Source organism: Calonectris borealis, chromosome 2 (assembly GCF_964195595.1).
Source record: "Calonectris borealis chromosome 2, bCalBor7.hap1.2, whole genome shotgun sequence".
Lineage (NCBI taxonomy): Eukaryota > Metazoa > Chordata > Aves > Procellariiformes > Procellariidae > Calonectris > Calonectris borealis.
Genome location: NC_134313.1, coordinates 10,171,133 through 10,187,432, shown reverse-complemented (window position 1 = coordinate 10,187,432; position 16,300 = coordinate 10,171,133).

The following is a 16,300-nucleotide window of genomic DNA, read 5'->3' as shown; positions in this document are numbered from 1 at the left end:
TGAAGACCTAGGTCCAGTTCTCATGTCTCCAGTCAAGAGAGACACTGAAATGAAACCTGCAAAGGGCCACAAAGAGCCACAAAGATGATTAAGGGACTGGAGCATCTGCCATATGAGCAGAGGCCGAGAGAGCTGGGACTGTTCATCCTGGAGCAGAAAAGGCTCAGGGGGATGTTACCAATGTGTATAAATACCTGATGGAGGAGGAAAGTCAGAACCAGAGTCTTGTCACTGCTGTCCAGTGACAATACGAGAAGCAATGGACACAAATTGAAATTAGAAGTTTTCTATTTAAACATAAGAAACCTTCTTCACTGTGAGGGTTGTCAAACTGTTGAATAGGTTTCACCAGAGACATTGTGGAGTCTTCATCCTTGGAAATATTCAAAACCTGAACGGACGAGTCCTGAGCAACGTGCTTTAATTGACCCTGCTTTGAGCAGGAAGGTTGGATTAGATGATCTCAAGAGGTCCCTTCCAACCTCAATGATTCTGTGATTTCTGTGATCATTTTCTATCAATGCATATATCAAGTTGTTTGTCTGTACCAGTTAGGATCTATCCCAGTGACCTGCTCTTTATGGAGGCTCCTTTATTACAAAATACTGCAGACCATGATGATGTCAGGGTTGTTTTTTGGAAAGCTACTACACAACTGTTTCTGGTGTTTAACATAGAATTTATTTCATCTTTTTTTCAACAATAAGATACAAATCTTCCAGACAAAAATTTATGTGAGTACTTCAGATAAATAAACTCCCATTGAAATGGTTTTATGTATTTTTTTTATGAAGGACTCACCAGAACTCATGTTTGTTTCTCTTCTTATTTTCAGAAGTTAATAGAGTCAGAAGTAGCATGTGCAATATTTGCTTTTATGTTTCACACGCAAAGTTTCAGCCCACATGGCTGATTCACACCCGTGGCAGATTACTGAGCAGTATATTTTCCTTTTTAGCTATTAGCACCTGTGGTGGGTTGACCTTGACTGGCTGTCAGAGCCTCACCCAGCCACAGTCTCACTCCCCCTTCTCAGCAGCACAGGGGGAGAAAATAGAATGAGAAAGCTCACGGGTCAAGATGAAGACAGGGAGATCACTTGCCAATTACCATTGCAGGCAAAACAGACTCAATTTGAGGAAAATTAATTTAATGTATTGCCAATCAAAATAAAGCCGGATGGTGAGAAACAAAGGCAAAAACTAAAACACCCACCCCAACTTTTCCCCAGGCCCAATTTCACCCCTCCACTCCCGACCCCTCTCCCCCTGAGGGGCGCAGGGGGTGGGGATGGGGGTTGCGGTCGGTCCCCCCCAGCCCCTCTCGGCCGCTCCTCCCTCCTCCCCCGTCTCCCTGCTCCAGCGCGGGCCCTTCCCGGGCTGCAGCCCTTCAGGGACAACCTGCTCCCGCCGGGGCTCCCCACGGCCGCAGCTCCCGCAGGAAATATCCCCCTGCTGCGGCCTGGGGCCCTCCCCGGGCTGCAGGGCGGGTCTCTGCTCCCGCGGGCTCTCTCCAGGGCTGCCGGGGATCCCTGCCCCGGGCCTGCAGCCCCTCCCGCCCTCCTCCTCCTCCGGCCTCGGGCTCCCTCTGCTGCTGCTCCCTCCTGGGCTTCCTCCTCCTCTGCCTGTGCCGCCCGTGGCCCTTTCGGAAACCTGTTTTCCCCCCGGCGCCCCGGCTTGGCTGAGGGGCTCAGCTGTGCCCTGCGGTGGGGCCGCTGGAGCCGGCCGGGACCGGCTGGGACCGGCTGTGTCCGGCACGGGGCAGCCCGGCCTCTCCCCACAGAGGCCCCTGCAGCCCCCGCTGCTGACACCCGGGCCCGGACACCCAATGCAGTTCCATAGGTACCTCTCCCCTTTCCCTGCACAAATGCAAATGTATTCTAAATCACTCAGATTGTTCAACATTTAGGTCAAAGCCCACGAGCTTGAAAAACCTGAACTCCCACTGACTGCCCCGGCAGGAGGCATTACTAGGTATAGAGCTTGCCAAGAGGAAACCAAGGAACAAGATTCTTCCTTCACCCCACTCCTTAATCAGACACTGAGAAACAAACTTGCCAACAGTGTATGAAGTAAAATGGAATGGACTGCAGATCATATACAGAAAGAAGCTGACTTAACATGTAGCTGATTCGGTTTCATATAAATTATTTTCAGATCAGATTAGCCTCCAAAGAACATGCATATAACATTTTTCCTCTCTCCCTACTTTAAAATCAGTGCCTACTTGGGACATTTATATATGTGATTATGATTTCATTAGTATATTATTTCAAAAAGTACTTTAATTGGTTTATGAAAGTATTGCATTGGAGGCAAAGTGAAACAGCATGCATTGCAGGGTATAATTTGTGCTACAAAATATGTTTTCTGTAGTTTATAATGTGCTTAGTTTCACAATATGTGCAATTTCTGGAAAAGTGGGTTGTTTTGCTATATTAAGAGCTGCCACAATTAATATGTGAATTCTTCTAGGTCTCAAGATAAACGATCAGGATCAAGTTCTAAGAAGCAAAATTCCTTCAGTTGTGTGGCGGGTTGACTTTGGCTGGCTGCCAGATGCCCACCGAGCCGCTCTCTCACTCCCCTGTCCTGAGGGGAACTGAGTTCAGACTGCAAAAGGAACATAGCAATTCCGAAAATCAGAATTCAACTGAAGCTAGGAGGGGTGGATGTCCAAGCACTAAAATTTTACATAAGATATGAAACAAGAAATAACATAAAATTACACTGTGGTGAAACGCAGGCTGTGCACTAAGTGCTGGGATTGTAGACAACTCATGGTATTTTATTTGTGTGGCAAAGCCCTGACTACTGGATTTTTAGAAATAAAATTTCACATAAGAAGCTAAGTCTCTGATTGCAGTGAATAAAAGCTTGAAATGAGACATGAGTGTAACCTTAAGTCTCAAAGGAAAGAAGAAAAATCTAATGCTTGTTATTATTGCTTAAATCTTACGTTAAGCCAGCCTCATGATTTGGAAGAAGCAGAGAAGCAGGGCAGATTAGTACATTTTTAGTGCTTGGATTGCTGATACTATGTGTGCCATAACAGGCCAAGATAGCAGGTGGGAGGATGGCCAGTTTGCAATATTATCAGAACATCTTGCTCCAGTACAAGTGCTTTGCATCAGTGGCAGTGGATGTTCTTTATAAAGAATGTAACAATTATTGATCCCATTTCAAATATGAGGAGCAGGAACACAGATGAAGTGTCTTGCCCCTAAGCACATAGCAGGGCAAGGGCAGAGTCCGAGTCCTGAGTCCCTGTTCACGGAGAATGCATTTATTTATGACAAGAGGAGTTTACACAAACACTATTTTTCAGCTAGCCAAGAAGTTTAACAGAAAAGGTAAATTTGCAACAAAATGTCCTGATATAAACTTTATTTCCTGCAGGTACATTCATTAATCAGAACTGGAGAATGTATAAAAATGTTTCTGCAATCTGACTGTGTAAGATACATTGTAAACCAATGTAGGAGCTAGGCATCAGTGTCTCGGCATATCCCTCGAGATCCTGAAATTAATAGCTATATTTATAACTGAATTATATTCTGAGTCTTAGCAATGGCAAGCGATGTTGTGTATGAACTGAAACTTATTGTTATTCTAGTGGGGTACTGTCTCACTAAAGGAAGAACAGAACTGGGTCAGCCCTACCAAAGGCAGAATCTATGTCAGGGAGAGGGCTAGTGTTACCCCTTAATCATTTTTGAAATTTCAGTTTTCTTCCTTATGGGCAAAACACTAGGGATTCATTCTGTGAAGTGCATACATCCAAAGACCAGCGACTCTGTCTTGCTTTTTGCCTCCCAGTTCTAAATGTACCTCACAGCCTGTGGGCACAGTCTCCTGTCTGTCCCTTCCTGCACTTTCCTTACTCCCATCAAATGGGACTCCCTGAAGGGTGGAAGAAGCACCGTGGAGAATGGCCTTGTAGACTCCCTGGTGCCTGAAACCTGCTGATGGAGACAAAAAGAGGCTTCTGCAGGATCAGCTGAAGTGGGTGATAAAAGAACGGTACTAACATTCCCTTCATCCTTTATGTTCCTCTCACCCCAGCTTCATCTTGCTTGGGTTCTCTCCAGAGACATAAGTTACCAGAATAAGGGGATCTTCTGCAGTGCTAGAATGCTTCACGTAACATTGAACTGTGAGCTAGTGTATTACAGATGAGGAATCATGTACCGCTTATCATCTATATTCAAATGTCTCATTCACTCCAGCAGATGTAACAATGGGTCTATAACAATTTATTTTATAAACATACAATTCTATAATACAGCATTTGTTAGCACATCCCTCACTATGCTGAATCAGCTTGAACCTTAAGGGGACTTCATACATTAGGGGAAAAGCTTTTTGAGCTGTTCATCATTTTGAATTCACAGCCTGGGTGACATCAGTTCTTAACTCTTTCCTCACTAGACCGATAGCCACATAGGAAATCGACCATCACATCAACTAAACGGTGTGATTGTTCAGCTGAGATTTTCATTTCTTATGGGAGTCTCTTGATCTGTTGGGCATCCTTCCTCAGCGAGGCATGGGATGGGAATGTAAGTAGGTTACCTTTCCAGACAGCCATCACAACCGGGGACATAGTTGGGAGGAGATGCTGGGGCTGAGACAATGTTGAGAGAGCGGCACTGAGAAATTATTCCTAGTCCTGAGGTTCTCCACCAACCTTCATCTCGTCTCCTGTCCCCTTCCTTGTCCCTGTCCAGCTACAGTTTTAGTTACTGATATCATGGTCATCTATTCTCAGAATTAAAGAAAGCACTTTTTCAAGCTATTCTGATCAGAATATGCTTGTATCTGTCAAGCATTTCAAAGACAAGGAGAGTTCTGGGCAAATATTCTTCAAGCTCAAGTCAGACATGGAATCACATAAATCATTTCCTAATGAATGCTATGGGAGAATAAAAGCAATCTCATACGAAGAAACCACGAAAACCTACCATTTCCATCTGCTTTCGAGAGCCATTTTGAAACTCCCTAACACAAGCCTGAGATGCTGAAGATGAGAGGCTGATGGAATCCTTCAGTTCTCAATCTTCTTTGAGAAGAAGTAAAATTAAGGATGAAGCCAAGATAATTGTCAAACAACAGTTGTGTTTTTCTCAGTTTCAGCTTGCTTCAAATATAGGTTACTGCCTCTCATTATTCTGACTTGTAAGCAAAGTTGCTTGTTGTCACTATACAGAGTTCCTAGAAAAAACTGTTCCTTCATTTATTTTTATTTCTCCTTTTGCTTTAAGAAGTATTGCCCTATGCAAGAGAGCAAAAAGATAATCTGTTGCAAGCCAAGTGGAAAGGTATAATTTTATGGACCACTTCTCTCTGGAATGGGACTGATGAGGTAGGAAACAGTATGTCTCTTCTTCTTGTACTGTATTATAGCTGGGAGGGAAGAGAGGTTTATGCAAGCCTGTTCCTCTACAAAGGTCAAATGAGACAAAGTCTTTCCTTCAGGATGGCTTTGACTACATGACAGCAATGCTTTCTACCTACTCTTTGAAAGAGTGTACAAGAATACAGGGAATATTGAAGATCTAGCTAATAGTAAGTAGATGCAACATGAGAGTGACTGAGTAATCACATCAGAAGTTTGTAATCGATGACAAAAAAAATTGTCTAAAGATAGTAGGAGAAGATGCAGGCTGGGTTAATCTTTAACATTTTAAACAATACCAAAAAAATGTACATAGTTTGCCTTTAATATTGCCATTAAACATTTTACTGTTAATGTAATAAAATGTGTTTTGCACAGTTGCCTTTTACTTAACGATCAGGCACGCAAGTAGCAGTTGTAAACTAAGGACTGTTCTCTGCAGTTTTTGTAAATAGAAAGAGAGCAATGCCGAAGCCGTAGAAGGATGACGCCTGAGACCACAGCCCGCGTGTGTGGGATCGGAACCTGTTCAGATTCCCTGACAGAAGTCAGATCAGACATTCAAAGCCATGAATTCTTTGGACACTATGCAAAATGAGCTGCATTTGGAGATAATAGTATCGCCAGTGCAAACCATACTGACGATGGCTTAAACTGTAAATGTTAACAAATCTGGTGGGTTATGCAGATCAACTATGAGCAGTAATGACCAACAACTTGATTCTACGCCTGTAGAGGCTAAACTTGGACTGATTTATTTGCAAACGTATCTACAGCTGGAAGACTTCTGAAGTTGGTCAGAAAATGATCGAAACAGGTCTGAATTACATCATGGCATAGTATTTTTTGGTTCTAGCCATGAGTTTCTCTCTAATACACATGTTGGTAGTTGTGGTTTGTTTTAAATGACTGATTTTTTTAAAAATTTGCATAATATAAGCAAAGCCAATTTTAATACTAGGCCTAAGTGAGAAACATTTTGTGTTAGCAATTTTCTCCTTTTACACTAGAATCTTGATAACATTAAGCATAACTTGAAAGGCCAGATGAGTGCAAGACAGAAATTCCATTCTGCCAAGCCTTATTCCTTGTGAAATCAGTTTTTCTGTTTTCAAAAACCATCAGGAGATCGTACTGTCATCCACGATTAGTCATATTGATGCAATATATGATGGAATTATTTTCCAATTGCAAAGTGAATGTCATCACAGTTTCTGGAGAAGCTATCCTGATACACAGAAAAGGGAAGGAGGGAAGGAATGAGGGAGGGAGGGAAAGAGGTGAATCTGACAGATCTGTCTACAGAACTGGTTTGAAGTTCTGAAGATTTGATTAGTATTTGTAAAAGGAAAACAAATGAAAAATCAGATGCATTTCACTTTGGTTTTATTATGCACAATCACCAAGGGAGTGATTATATGGTAAATTAGAATCCTGTATCTTGATGCCACAGAAGCATTTTAAGCAGGCCTTTTCGTAACATTATGAAAGCTTTTAATAAGGTCCTGAAGAAGAACCTTTAGCTCCAGACGACCTGCATTTTTCTTCACAGACTTTTGCCACATTGTATATTTGGTATTAAAGTCTATTTTGTCTTGGAACCACACATTTTAATGATGCATACAAAACACTGCACACCTGTAGTAAAAATTTAGCACACAGTAAAAGATTTCCCAGTTAGATATAATTTTCGTCAGCCAATTCTTGTCCAATTATCTGAACAATAAAACCATTTTAGTGTGAGGAAATAGATGACTTCTATTAGAGTAACCCAGTTATCCTTCCACAAATTAAAAGTAAGAAAACTACATGATATTGCAATAGTTACAACAGGATATACTACTTCTAGGATTGCTTTGAGAAAAAAGTATAGATTTTCACTTACTCGGTTCCTTTCTTCTGAAGATTCAAAACATTACATATAGATTAAAGTCTATACTTAAAAAGAAAAAAATCTGCATTCAAAATCCGTTCATGTGACAAACAAAGAATGGTGCTTCCAATTGCTACATCTATTTGCTTTCCTCTCCATATGCCAGCAGGTTGTAAAGAATACTCTGTAAAGGAAGCAACGAGTTGTTCACCTTTTTCTGTTCTCCATGCAAAAACACCGTAACTTCTAAACAAGGCAACAAAAGATACTTTAAGAGCATGATGCAACTAGCTTTTACTCACTGACCCATTTACAATTTAAGTAACTATATAACCCTGTGCAAGGCACCCTAGAAATGATTGGAAGGCAAGTAGTTGGGAAGAAATTCTTGCAGAGTCTGTATTTGTAAAATCTGTCCAGCTGCTTTGGATAAAAGGCATTAGACATAGAATCACAGAATAGTTTGGGTTGGAAGGGACCTTTAAAGGTCATCTAGTCCAACCCCCCTGCCATGGGCAGGCGCATCTTCAACTAGATCAGGTTGCTCAGAGCCCCGTCCAACCTGACCTTGAAGGTTTCCAGGGATGGGGCATCTACCATCTCTCTGGGCAACCTGTGCCAGGGTTTCACCACCCTCATTGTAAAAAATTTCTTCCTTATATCTAGTCTAAGTCTACCCTCTTTTAGTTTAAAACCATTCCCCCTTGTCCTGTCGCAACAGGCCCTGCTAAAAAGTCTGTCCCCATCTTTCTTATAAGCCCCCTTTAAGTACTGAAAGGCTGCAATAAGGTCTCCCCAAAGCCTTCTCTTCTCCAGGCTCAACAACCCCAACTCTCAGCCTTTCTTCATAGGAGAGGTGTTCCATCCCCCTGATCATTTTCGTGGCCCTCCTCTGGACCCGCTCCAAGAGGTCCATGTCTTTCTTGTGCTGAGGGCACCAGAGCTGGATGCAGTACTGCAGGTACTCACATGGTACTCACAATTTATGCATAAGTACTACCAATACGGTGTAGCATTTTTGCATTTTTTTTGTGGTTCATGAATGAAAGGCCATGAAGAAAATGAATGATTTGCTCTTGGAAAACTCAACAAGGAGCAGACATTAGCAAACCCAAGGCCTGTGCTTAGTCCTGTTCACATTCGCACAACTTGTGAATGAAATCGTTGTTCTGCTAAAGTCAAAGGAATAACTTTTAGCAGGATCATGGTTTCTTCTTATTTACGGTCTTAGATTATGGGAAGAGCATCTTCAACACTATCATATCAAGGACTAAAAAAATTAACTGCTGTAATTGCTGCAGGAGTCAGGAACTAGGTTTGAGGATCAGGCACAGCAATTCCTTTCATCAATGATTTTTTGCTGGGAGAAAGGAGTCACATTATTATTTTAACTCAATTAGAATTTTTTGTTTGTTTTATCTTCTTCAATACTATGAGGATTTGAATTTAGAAGACTAAAAATACATGCAAGCTCTCTTGCTTCAGAAACTTTGAAGTGGAAACCAGTTCAAGTATTGCAAAACAAAGTTTTTATTCCTCAGAAACAACAACCTGTTGTTATTCCTGAAATGAAAGTAATTTCTTCTGCAGGCTATTTCAAAAAAATAAAGCAAGTATCTCTTTCATGCTTTCTTTAGAAGGACATTCATAAAGCCAGCAGAAAATAGAAGCAATTGGAATACATAAGCAATTTAGAGACGCTTGTTTAATCTCAGTAATTACCTATTCAGTAGAGACAGGATTGGTTAGAAAGGGCTATAGATATTTTTCTATTTAAAACTTCAATGAGTTTCCTCAGATGTGCTAAACACAGTATAAATGTCGTATCTGTTCTTCTGTCAAAATCGTACCAAGATAAAGGACAGAATGTGGTCAAGCAACAGATAATATTTTCTACATAGCAGTCAGGGTAAACGAACAACTCTGAGCTAAATTTTGTTCATTCACATGTATACCACCTTGCTTACTTCAGTGAACTTCCATAAGGCAAGGTGACATCAGGAATCGACCCTGTCAGTGATTTTCTGAATAGCATTTCTTGAAGTGGTTTTAGAAGTTAGCAATGTCAAAAAGCTGCATTTTAACACTGCACTCTTTACATTTTCTGTGTGTTTTGGGTGTTTTTTTAGTCACATTACATACTGTTTAAATACATGCTTACTCCTTCACTCTCTCATTGGGCATCCCGGTTAGCTTGCAAAAGTTAGATGAATTTGAGGATCCCACCTGCTCCCAGAGAGCACAGATAAAGTTCAGGAGATTAAGAAGTACATGGCAGGACATGGCATTTGGCTGTGCAAGTTCTAGATCACTTTGGGCAAAATTAATAAATTCCAGTGCCTAAAGAGATAGACAGCATCAGGCTACTTTACTGACAGCAGTAACCTAGGTTTGGAAATGCTGGCCTTACTGGCTGCCACCTTTTTGATCAGTTTTGGCTCTAAGGAATTTTGTCTTCAGTGTGACACCACATGTGGACCCTGAACGAGGGACATACAGCTTACAGAATCAGGTTGTAAGCACACAGGACCAGCTGGCATGCTGGAGAGCAAAACTGAAACTAGTTTCAGACTTTGATAGTCACAGATGTCACGTCAGGGCATGACCTCTTCCCAAGCTGCTGAATCCAACACAAACTAGATAAAGCAACACATTTACCACAGTTTTCTATTTATGAACTTGCCATATTGACATACTAAATGCATGAAAAAGAGAAGGAGGGGAAGGGGAAAGGCGGGGGGGGGGGGGAACAGGGGAACGGGAGAAGGGAGGGAAAAAAATTAATGATGCTAAAGTTGGGAAATACTCTCTAATGTATGTCTTTGGTGATGGCTGCATTTATTCAGCTTTTCAGCTCTGTAGGCAAAATTCAGCTTGGTGGCAGTGGCAATGTGGGCAACAAACGGGTAAGAGGAAAGCTGGCAGGAGATGACTGAAGAAAAGCATGAAAAATACAGGCAGGGGCTGGGAAGACCCCATGGTTTAGAAGCTGGGTGTGAGGCAAGCAGATGAATTTGGGTGGGCTTTTGGTGAGGGAGACTGAGTGATGCCGTTATGGCTCTGTAAGACTGAGATAAAGAAGGACACAGGGTCTTTGCCTCCACCTACCTTCTCCTCTCCCACCATCCCCCATACTTAGTCTCCCTCCTCTTGCTTTAGCTCCCCTGGACTATGGGACTCCCCATCTCTCCCATAACCCACAAACCCTATCTTGCCCTTAGCAACTACTTTTTTCGCTTTTTTCCAGGAAAGAAGCAACAACATCCACTCCCCTCCACACATGTTGCAGCAGAGAGATTAAGAAAGATGGACTTTAGACCTAGGAGACAGGACTGGAGTGGGGAAGTGAGTGGGTAGAAGCAGTGACTGCTTCTGCAAGGGGCCAATTCATATAGCAGTAGCAATTGCCTTTCTAGACATATACTCCAGAAAAAAAACAAGTTTTCTGCGCTGCAAACTCTATATCCCAAACTTTAATCTGTCTGTGCCTCAGTTCAAGTAGGTAAAAGTGTCTTATCTACTTATCTCAAGAAGGTGCTGTGTAAAGCAAATTAACATGTTAATTTTGTGAGGAACTCAGATAAGTATCGATGAGCACTAAGGCAAAAGTCCACAAGGAAATTAAGTTTCAAAAGCAAAATCCGAAGAGGTAACAAATCCTCCACTAGGACACACATTGGACAGCAATGAGCAAACAAATATAGTTCCCCATTTGGTAAACACTAATTGATAATGTACCTAAAACGTGGCAGAAGTCCAAGTGGAAGCAAATGCATATGACCAGGTACCTGCAGTGCAAAACTCGGTGCTTGAACCTGAGGGAGCAAATTAAGTAGGCACACGCCACCTCCTGGCATTTCTTAGAGGTCGTCGATTTATTTATGTATTTCCCACATTGTAAATTTGCAGAAAAATGCAAATCTGACATATGCGCCAAATAATTATGACCGGAAAAAATAGAAAAAAAAATGTTGCATCTATATTGTTACTTTCAAAATTAAATCACCGAGGGTTTTGCTCCAGACAGCATTATTTCAAAATTGACCTAAAAGACAGAAAGGGTTAAAACATTATAAACCAGCTGAACAGAAAGTCCTGGACTTACCTGCAGTCGGGGGGGGTGGGGGGAATTTATTTTTTAAAAGAAATGAAATTATATGAGTTGATCCAAGTAATTTGTTAGCTACCTCTAACCCCAGTATTTCCAGTTAACCAGTACTTCTTACAAAGATCAGCTAACAGCAGAGGGGCGGTGGGATTCCTGTGCCTTAGAGCCTGTTCCTGGCACAGGAGAGGAGATGCTGTAGCGAGCATAGGTGACTCTGAGCATTTCAACCAAGAGCGATGCCCAGGCTCTTGTCTCCTAATGCCACTCGTTTTTCACCATGCCACCGACTCCTCCTCACGGTCCCGGTCTCCTTGTATCTATGCTTCAGGTTTTTATCCCAGACCAGGTCTTCTTGCCAAACTGATACTACTTCCTGTAACAGGATAAAGAAAACTGAAAAATGTTTTGGGATAGAAAGGGATGAACCTCCTACTTAGTTTTGACACTAGATCTTAAAATAGTTAATATTTTACCTCCCTACCATTTCCTATTACAACGTAACAGCTTTTCATATTGTAATTTTTTGCCCATTTTCCCTAAACATATTCCTGTCTAATTTTTTTGTTTATTTTCTGTATTTGCTTGGAAGTATTTTTAACATCCTAAAACAGTAGGCCAATTGGCATTAAGTCAGCACAACTCAATTAATTTCAGATTAATCCTGCCAGTTCACACAAGCTGCGAATCTGGCCCACTGTGATAGGAAATTAAGTCTTTTTTTCTCAGCGGAGGCTCTCACCCACAGGCCTTTTAGAAACTTATTTGGTTATTTTAATGGATGTGACACATCTTTCTCCAAAAGTTATTAACGGGAAAAACATAAATAATTTTTCTTCTCTGATCAGTGGAACTAGTGAAACCTGATTTCCCATGGGTTTGCGTTGCATGTACTTGTACCTCCACTGCAATAATCCCAACTCCTCTCTTACTTTCATCATGACCTCATACATCCCCTAATACTTTTAGTAGCCCCCCCACATTCCCTCACTGCCATCTGGGAAGCAGGAAGTACACATCAGGCCTGGCTCAGTGTTGTACCTGTGCTGGCTGTTGTTGGTTGTATCTGTAGCTCGTATGCACAGCATGCCTGAGCAGCATAAAAAACTGTTTAGTTCATGTGATGCTTTTTTCTCTCAGTGAGGTCACTAATTCAGTTTGCTTTGCTTAACCTTTTACAGATTTTCACAAAACCTCCAGAAGTGTTTCACCTATGAGACTTCTATTGGTGTCTATCTGTGGCTGAAATTGGCCTGTTGGTTCCCAAGTTATTAGGGACTGACCAGTGTGATTGCAAAAAGAAAAAGAAACAAAAACAAATTGCATGGAACATAATGTGCATTATTTGTTATCAGTACTTTAAATGACACGGCATAAATATTCTTTGCAGCAAAACTGGAGTACATTCATTCTTTTCTAGAGGGTTTTAATTGATTCTCAAAAAAAAAATCTAGCTGAGACTGAAAATGGAAGAGAATAATTAGATTCTATTTTTGGATGTTATGGTAATCAAAAATTTTGACATTACTCTCCTATTATATAGCAGAGGGAAGAGAACGCTTCAAGTGGAGATATACAGAATACGCTGAGGTACATCAGCAGCTCAGTGGAATGAATTTGGAACTTGACTAATACGTAAGGTCACTGATCTGGAGTATGAAAAACTGTAGTGTGATCAATTGGGAGCCATACACATAGCCAGCTCTTTTTACAGACAACACTTCAGGAAATCTGAGTTTCACATACAGTATTTGAGACATCACAGTGCCACCCACTCTGTATTGGTGAAAGTGCTGTACTTCATTCCCCTTCTGCCCCCAGCTACACAAGTAAGTTAAATTTTAATAACACAGACCTCATTTAAATATGGTATTATAAACCCATTTACTTTATAGAAACACTACCAACCCTAAAAATAAGATCTATCAAAATTGCTCCAATCTGCCAGACAAATTATAACCGCAGACACTCCTGATACCAGAGGAAAGGATGAAAAGTACGTAATCCAAAGGAGTAAGAATGTCTCCTTCCCTGTCTGAATAAAGTTGTTGTAAAGTCTCTTTGACTTTAGGACAATTAACAACTTAAGAATAAAGCATCTATGAATCATTTATATTATAAAATATTATTTGTCTTCAAATGCATATACATCATATGAGAACTTTTCTTACACACATGAGGATTCTGTAATATTAACATCTTTAATTTTGATGTGGAATTTATTCTCCAACTGTATATGGCCATGTTTTGAAAAGTATTTGGGGATTTTGGATGCAATTTAAAATTCTTGCTCTGAGACATCTGCAACACACTAACTTTTCTGACAGTGGCTGCTCAGCACTTTCTGAGAATTTCTAAAAAGATGTAATCACTCCAATCTATTTTGGCTGTCCCCCTGACAGCTGTCTTCCTAGTGAGCATAGCTGTCACTGAGAACTCTCGCTTGAGAAGAGACTGGGGAAAAAAAAAGATATCTACCAGGAACTACTGGATGGTTTGGGGCGCTGCATTGGCATGAGCTCTCTGCTCTCCTTTCAGGGCTGGTTAATATTGTCAGTTTGCATCCACCGTGCCTCCTGCCAAAATGAACAATGACGGAGTAAATGTCTTACAGGCCCTGAGGATCTGATCTTTGCAGTCTTACTATGCTTGGTAGAAACATCTTCTATCATCAACTACATTTGGATGGTCATAAAATATTGTAATTACCACCCATTTATAGAATCAACCATAAAAATACGAGGCTGGAAAAATACACCACCAGACAAGTATTAACAAAATGATTATTTAATTGGCAACTGATTATATAGATAAAAAATATTTCAATGAAATGCCTGTGAATGGTTTTCTTTACTGGTGGCTGAGCAAGCCATGGAGTCATTGCTATGAAAACTACTGTTTTCTCACTATTGAAAGCCAAAATTAATTGCTATAATGGATTTTTACAATGCGGTAGTGAGCAGCTGTAAATCACTAACCAGTTCAGCCTTTACTCGTTTCTGTTGATGAGTACTGTACATTTCCTTATCTATTTTTCTCTATCTACAACATTTTAAACTTAACTGTATCTTTCCTACACAGGTGTAAAATAACATTAACTTTCTACCATTCCTGCATTATACTGTTGTTGGGGTACATTAATTCCTTTGAGATTTTTTAACTCTTTTTTTTCTTTTTCTCTAAAACTCTTTGAAAAGAGGTTATACTCTTAGACCAGCTAAAGCTAACTAATCATTCCTGTTACCCTTTTGAACCTTCACTAGCATTTCAAACTAAGGTACTTTTTGCTGGTTGCTGCAGACACTGAACATTTAATGGTGCTTTTATGTGAATTAGTAATCTAATTAGAAAATAGAACTGCCACTGCCCAATTACTAGTGCAATTCACGTTTTATTATTGGCCACAGAAAGGACATTTCTGTGTCACACTTTAGCTACTTCTAGAGTGAAAGCTCTAAAACCTATGCCTATGTAATGATTATCCCTTTTTAAAAAAAAATTAAAGGCAGGTCATGTGGGACACAGAGTTTTGTGCATGTGTGGATCAACACATGTATGAACTGTTGCTCTAGAAGATTTGGGAGATGTTCAAGCAAAACCGGCCGGTCCATTTAGATGGGCTTGGGATGAGGGGAAGTAAAACCAGACAGTTTGGCTGCAAATTAGCCATGCAGCAATTTCATATGTGTGTAATTAAACTTTTTCTTAATCTTACTGGGTAGTTTGATTGTCACCCTAGATGTGGTCAAAGGATCAGGTCCATCTTTCATTGACAGTAAATGAAAAATTGGTGTGGGACAGAAAGGTGGCTGGATACTTTTCTGATGACCTCACTAAAAAGAAAAATTCTTGTATTCCACAACTAATTTGCTACCCATTACATAACACATAACGAAGCTCACAGAGATCAACACATACATATTCATAGACTACAGCTGTTTGCTCTGTTTTGAAACTGAATTAGGAAAACAGTTGTTTTAAACAGCACTACAATTATGCTAAAGGCTTTATTGACTTTTATTGAATATTAGATACCACATGGTTTATGTAATAATGTCATAAAAGAGGCCTCCTTTAAAACATATCAGCTCTCTTCAAACAAACCTCAATCCCACACTGTATTTATTCTATGATTTGAGCTTTGGAAGTCTACTCCATATTCACAGATTGTACACAATAAAAACGGAGGAAAACATTTTAAAAACCCTCAGAGAATAAAAGGTATTCATCACAGACACAGGAGCTGTAACGTCAGACAACTGAAACTTTGGTTTTAAATTGTTTTAGTGTCTCTTAAACCAAAAGAAAAATAGAGAAATCAGGACATGTTACTCACAGCGTTACATTTAAATCTGAGAGTAGTGGCTGAATGAACACCAACCTGGCTTGCTGCTTGTCTCATTCAGACAACTAGTAAGAACTAGTACCTGCACTATTTGCCAGCATTTTCCTGAAACCATATGGCATGACAAGTACGTTGGAGCCTGCACGTCCTTATGCACAGCTAATACAAAAATAAGACAAATAGCTTGAATGAAACACTTCAATAAAGAAAGCAGACTGCCTATAGCTGATGGAAGAACGATCTTTGAACAAAAGCTGCATCTGACGTGATGAGTTGACAACGTGATAACTCATTTGTATTTTTGGCTGATGAAAAATTTATTGAAACTTTCTTCTACGTTTCAGAAAAGAACTAGGAGGATTATTATCACCAGCTATACTTGAAGGACAAAGGACAAATGTAGCTATACGGAATATCTCAGTGCTGACCATTATTGGCTGAAACTTTAATAAATTGCTCTCTAATCCCAACAGGTTATGCTTTATAGGCAGTGACTCAATATGTATCTATGGAAGGCAGGCAGTTCACTTTTTCATTATTTTCATTATGTTTGGCCCCAAGAGTTCAAAACCATAAGCTG